Raw genomic sequence first — 6,148 nt, 5'->3', positions numbered from 1 at the left:
ATCAGGGCTGGAGATGTAGGAGCAGCATTTGTTTCCAGAGTGTTGTGTCACCCTGGGTAACGCTGAGGGACGTTACGTGTAGATACCAGGAGGAGATTCTTGAAAGTGTTTTGAAGCCGAAGGGAGGAATAAAATAAAAATGAGAGTCTGTTTTGTCCCCTCAGACAGCAAAGCAGCGTTAATGAAATTCTGCAGAGGGCAGAGGGAGGGCAAGCCAGCACAGTCAGCAAAAAATGAATCCGGACAGCTGTATCATAATATCGAGGGGGATGGAGGAAGCTGGAGACACTGCCCTGCCCTGTGCTATGCCGAGCGTTGCCGTTTAAGACTGCAGCATCCTAGTTAGGAGAGCAGCTGTCCGCCATGCTCAGAATCATGGAATAGTTTGGGGTGGAAGGGACATTTAAAGGCCATCTGGTCCAACCCCCCTGCCATGAGCAGGGACATCTTCAACCGCATCAGGTTGCTCAGAGCCCTGTCCAACCTGGCCTGGGATGTTTCCAGTGATGGGGCATTGACCACCTCTCTGGGCAATTCATTTCAGTGAAGCTTGCCTCTGTTCCAGCCAAGGTTTTGCTCCCTCCGACATCCCCGGCTGCTGTTTATTCCTCTGTGTCCTCTTCTCCTGCCCACATGGCCCATCTTCTGTTCTGGGAGCCGCTGCAGATGCAGTGATGCTACAGCTTTGCTGTGGCTTGGACTTGGAGAAGGATAACTATTTCTTTTTCACTGCAACCATCTGGTGTGTAGGGCTCATGGGTGCAAGCTCCAAAATCTAGAGCCAGATGTCCAGAGCCCCAAAGCTGAGGGATGACTGGATGGAGAGTTTGGGGTTCTGCCTTGAAGTTCCGATTAAAGGAAACCTGGAGTCCTGGGGGCTCCATTCCAGGAGGCCAAAAGAGGGTGGGAGGCTTAGGAAGAGTTGAGGCTGAGTAAGGGAGGAGGCTGAAAGGGGGTGGGAGGCTAAGGAAGAGTTTGAGGTTGAGGAGGTGGGAGGCCAAGGAAGACTTGAGGCTGGGCAAGGGTGGAGGCCAAAAGGTGGTGGGAGACTGAGGAAGAGTTGAGGCTGAGTAAGGGGGGAGGCCAAAAGGAGTTGGGAGTCCAGAAGACAGTGGGAGGCTGCGAGGAGTTGAGGCTCAGCAGGTGGGGAGGTCAAAAGGGAATGGGAAACTGAAGAAGAGTCTAGAAAGTGGGAGAGAAAGATATGCTCAGTTTTCACTGTGTCTACCAGGGGAATCTTCCAGGGATGCGCCTTAGTACCTGACCTGTTCAACAGATTCATAAATGATCTGGAAACAGGTGACTAGGAAGATGACAGTATTTACCAACTTTAGTGAATTACTTCAGGTAGTTCTAACCACAGAGAGGTGGGGAAATATCTCAGCATCGCTGTGGATACTTCTTTGAAATGTCAGCTCAAATCTCAGTCGCTGGCAGAAAGGCAAGTTAAACATTAGAAGTTGTTAGGGTGAAGGTTGAGAAGAAAAGGAACATGAGACACGTGGCTGGATGTTGCAGGAACATCTTGGCCAACATGCACCCCAATGCAGAAGGAGGTAGGAAGAACCCGTAGGAAGAGAGGCTCAACGGATGAGGTCCCTTAGGGCTATAAAAAACTTGTCCTTGGAGGTTTTGTATAGACAGAAATGTCAAACCATGACTGGTGTGGAGAAGTGGAGCAAGGAACGGTTTATTTATTGTCTCTTTTCTAACCCAGAAATGAATGGCTGTGGAAAGAAATTATTTGGCAGCAGGTTTAAAGCCAACAAAAGGAAATAGTTTTTCACACAGTGCTTAATTAAATTGGGGAGCTTGTTGGAACCAAGTATTTTGGAGGCCAAAAGTATAAAAGGGTTTGAAAAGCAATTAGATGAATTCAAGGCTGGGTGAGGGCTGCTAGCTCCAGGATTCAGGTGCAGCCTCCAGCCTGGGAACATGTCACAGGTGGATGGATGGTCAGCAGCTGGCAGGCTGAGTAGGAAGGAAACATCTCCATACGTTCAGGGCTTTCTGTACAATTCTCCTGCGTGTCCCATGTCAGTCAATGTTAAAAACAAAATATGGGGCTAGACATCCCTTTCTGAAGGTGTTTCCTCCCATGGTGCAGACCAGGGTTGGCGTGTCGTGGTCCTGTGTGGATTACCCATCTCTTTACATGGTGTCCTGTGGTGGGACGCAGTCGTTCAGGTGGTCCCTTGTGGTCTCCACATTCCTGTAGCTCTGGCAAACGCCTGCTAAGGCTCTGAAGCCCATCTCTTACATGGTGTCCTGCAGTCAGACTCAGTCCTTCAGATGGTCCCGTGTGGTCCCCAGGTTCATGAAGCTCTGGCAAATACCTGCTGCGTCTCTGAGGCCCATCTCTTACAACTGTGTCCAGTCTTCCACTCAGCTTTTTAAACTCCCCATTGATGTGAGCTTGCTGCTCAGCTCCTCTTATTTCTGCTGGAGAGCACAGCGCACATGGACTAGGAGAAGGCAGGGCTGGCTGACAAGCGACCGTCTGAGCTGGAATAAAGCCACAGCTGGACCCAGCGAGGCGCTTTGCCCGTCTCTGGCATTCAGTGCCACGCTGGTCTTTCTGCAAGCTGGAGGCCAGCAAGGGGTTTGACCTTAACTGAGGAAGGGGTTTCTGAGGGCATTCACAATTGTTCTAGCGCGTTCGTTTTTGTGTTATTAAAAAAAAAATAGCGAAGAGCGTTTTGCCAATGTGCATTTGCTATTCCATTCACTGGAAGCAGGGTTAGCTCAGCGCTGGCCGTATTTGAAGCCTCTGCCAACCTCAAAGGACCTCATTCAGTATCCACTTTGTTTCAACAATTAGCAAGACGAAAGAGCATCTGGCATGCAAATTGTATGCTAGGACAAATGCCCAACGTGAGGTCCCGCACTGGCAAGCAACAGTTCAAAACAAACAAACAAAAATATCTCTTTCCATCAAGAAATCTGCGGTTGGGATGTCTCCAAATGCCTGTACGTTGACACAATACGGTTTTTTTCTCGTGGTGTCCCTCCAGGGCTGGCCTGTGCAGCTAGAAAAGCCGCTCTGCTGTGTGCGTCGTTAGTTGATTACCAAATTCTGATCACGTCTGGTGTAGCTAATGTAACGTGCCACGTCTTGGCTGTCATTGAAGCATGCCACAACCCTGCGCTAAAGCCAGACTTGCTCATCGGCACAGGTTGCCTGGAGAAGTTGTGGATGCCTCCACCTGGCAGTGTTCAAGGTCAGGCTGGACATGGGTTTGAGCAGCCTGGGCTGGTGGAAGGTGTCCCTGCCCATGGCAGGGGGTTGGAACCGGGTGATCTATAAGGTCCCTTCCAACCCAGACCATTCCATGATTCTGTGATCCTCCAGCTTGTGCTAAGGAGCTCCTGCAAAGAGCTCTGGAGCGCTTTGGAGGGGAAGGGTTGGAGGAAGACCTGAGACATCATCCCAAAGGCTGATACACTTAAGTGCATGATGGTGCTCCTTTACCACTGGGTGCATGTCAGGTCCTGTTATGGGGCCCTGTGCGGGAGAAGGGGAGATCCCAGGTTGCCACTCAGCTTGTAAATGCGGAGTGGAGACGAAAAGCGACTTTTCAGTCCTATCTACTGATGTGATGTAGGAGATGATGCTAGCAGGGTGGAAAGCCACAGCAGCGTGTTGCCTTTCTTCAGGGGCCCTCCCTGTCCCCCGGCCAGAGGAGCAGGGAGTTCTCAGGGATGGCAGTCCCTACCAGTGGAGAGGGCGTGAGGAAATATTTTCAACGTTTTCTTAAAATGCGTGAAAAACGTAGATTTTGGGAGTCAATATTTGCTGAAGCATCAGTGGAAAGGAGCAGATCTCTGCTGGAAGTGGAGACTGGCTTTCACGGGAGAGCAGAGACTTGGTTGATGCCTTCATATTTCATTGTCTCAGGCAGGGTTGACCTGGTGGTGGTAGTCTGTTGGAGCGTGTGGATCCTGGTGGCAGGAGTTACTCTCAGGTGTTACGGCTGCTGAGGGGAAGACCCTTTGGATGAAATGAAGTGAAAATGAGTAGGTGAATAACCAAACAAGTTCTGCAGGTGCTCGTTCAGCAAGAAAACATTTGATTTCTTTCCTTGAGAGTTTTCAGACTCTCTTCTGCATTCACCTTTGCTGGAAAATTAAAGGGAAAAGATGGAGAAAGGTAAAATTTCACATTAGATCTTTTAAGATTTTTTTCCCCGAAGCTTGTGTAAGGATCTCTGGAAGGTCAGTGGCAGCTGCTGCTGGGGCGTGAGGGACTTACTTCCCTTTCCCCCTCACGTCCTGGCAGATAATCTCGGCTCCAGACACTGCTGTCATGGTGCAGCTGGGCGAGTGGCAAAGTGCAGATGCTCCTTTTTCTGGGCTGGCCGAGCCTTCTGCCGTCCCTGTGCTTTGGCAGAGCAAGCTGCAGTTCGGCGCGCAGCATCTGCTTGGCCTTGCATGAAAGCGAAAGTGAGTTGGAAGGCCAAGAGGGAGGTGGTGGGGATCGATGCAACCTCCGGACGGGTGGGAGGCAGGTTCCCCGCCTCCCTGTACCTCCCATTTTCCCTTTCTCTCCAGCGGAGGGCTACGAGGATGGTGAGGGGACTGGAGCATCTCTCCTAAGAGAAGAGGCTGAGGGAGCTGGGCTTGTTCAGCCTGGAGAAGAGAAGGCTGAAAGGGGACCTTAGAAATGCCTCTAAATATCTGCAGGGTGGGGGTCAGGAGGACGGGGCCAGACTCTTTCCAGTGGTGCCCAGCGACAGGACAAGGGGCAACGGGCACAAACTGAAGCAGAGGAAGTTCCAGCTGAACATGAGGAAGAACTTCTTCCCTCTGAGGGTGACGGAGCCCTGGCCCAGGCTGCCCAGGGAGGTTGTGGAGTCTCCTTCTCTGGAGATATTCAAGCCCCGCCTGGACGCGGTGCTGTGCAGCCTGCTGTGGGTGACCCTGCTTGGGCAGGGGGTTGGACTGGGTGACCCACAGAGGTCCCTTCCAACCCTGACCATTCTGTCAGTGTTAGACGTCCCAGTGGATCATGCCTTCTGCAGATGGGCTTTGACCTTGGCTGCCACCCGGGCTTGCTCTGCTGGGGCAGGTAGAGATAGGAGGAATCAGAGCCTTTGAGACCAGCAGTCTCAAAAAACTTTTCTGAATATTACGAAGTGTGGTTGAAGCCTGGTAACTACTTTTTTCTGCTGTAAAAAAAAAAAATTGATACTTCAGGGTTGTGGGAAACTGCACTTACTTTAGCTTGAGGTAACTTCAGCTGAGCTGGTTGGAGTCTCCAATCCATCCCAAACCTCCCGAGCTCAGAAAATAAAAATAAAACGGTGAGAACAACCACCCCGGTGTGCCCCGTCAGAGACAGAGCAAGAGTTTGGGGGGGTTTGAGCTTGTAGCTTTGTCGTGATCCATGGAAAATAAATGTGCTGCAACTTTAAGGCTTTGCCTGCAGCTAAATATAAGGGTGTGCTGGCTCCACCCTGCCGCTTTGTTAGGGATACAGGCATTTATTTTTCTGGGGTGGGTTTTGGCTTTATTTTTTTTCCCTTCTGATTTATTTTTTTGGTGAATCTCCGTCATGAAATCACCGACGGTTTAAGAGAGTGGCCTTGGAGCATGCAGGAGGAATACCTCCTAACATTTTCCCCGTGGAAAATTAAAGGATTGGGATGTAACCAGATCCAAATTTCAACTTTTCACGTAAGTGCCGTGCGCTCTCGTCTGGTGGGGAGGTGAGGATGGCAGGGAGGAAGGCTGAAGGTGGGGAGTCTGTCTGAACCTGGCTTCCTCGAGCCCCCAGCCTGGTTGATGTTAAGCCAACAGCCAGGTGAGCCAGGGGCGGCTGATCTCTACATCCAGCCGTGGGCTTGGGGATGATCAGCCCCGAGCGGGTGATTCTTCTTTTCCTAAATATTTTTTTTGTTAGGTGAAAACTCTGCGTGTTGGGAAAACTCCGAGAGGTGACGGCAGGGTGTGTTTTCAATCAGCGTTTGCTCGGTCTAAACTTAGTTTAGTCCCTGACTTTCTGTTTTTGAAAGAGAAGCTGGTTTCATCTTCGTTTTCTGTAATCATCTGTTTATTTTATTAGCTTTTTCAAAAAAGCTGTTTTTCCCCCGCTGCCTGGCCACCTGTTTTATATGAGCTGCTGAAGGTCTGAGCTCTCGCTCCGCTT

Source organism: Opisthocomus hoazin, chromosome Z, assembly GCF_030867145.1.
Source record: "Opisthocomus hoazin isolate bOpiHoa1 chromosome Z, bOpiHoa1.hap1, whole genome shotgun sequence".
In the NCBI taxonomy this organism is placed as follows: domain Eukaryota; kingdom Metazoa; phylum Chordata; class Aves; order Opisthocomiformes; family Opisthocomidae; genus Opisthocomus; species Opisthocomus hoazin.
This window is presented reverse-complemented; position numbering follows the sequence as displayed.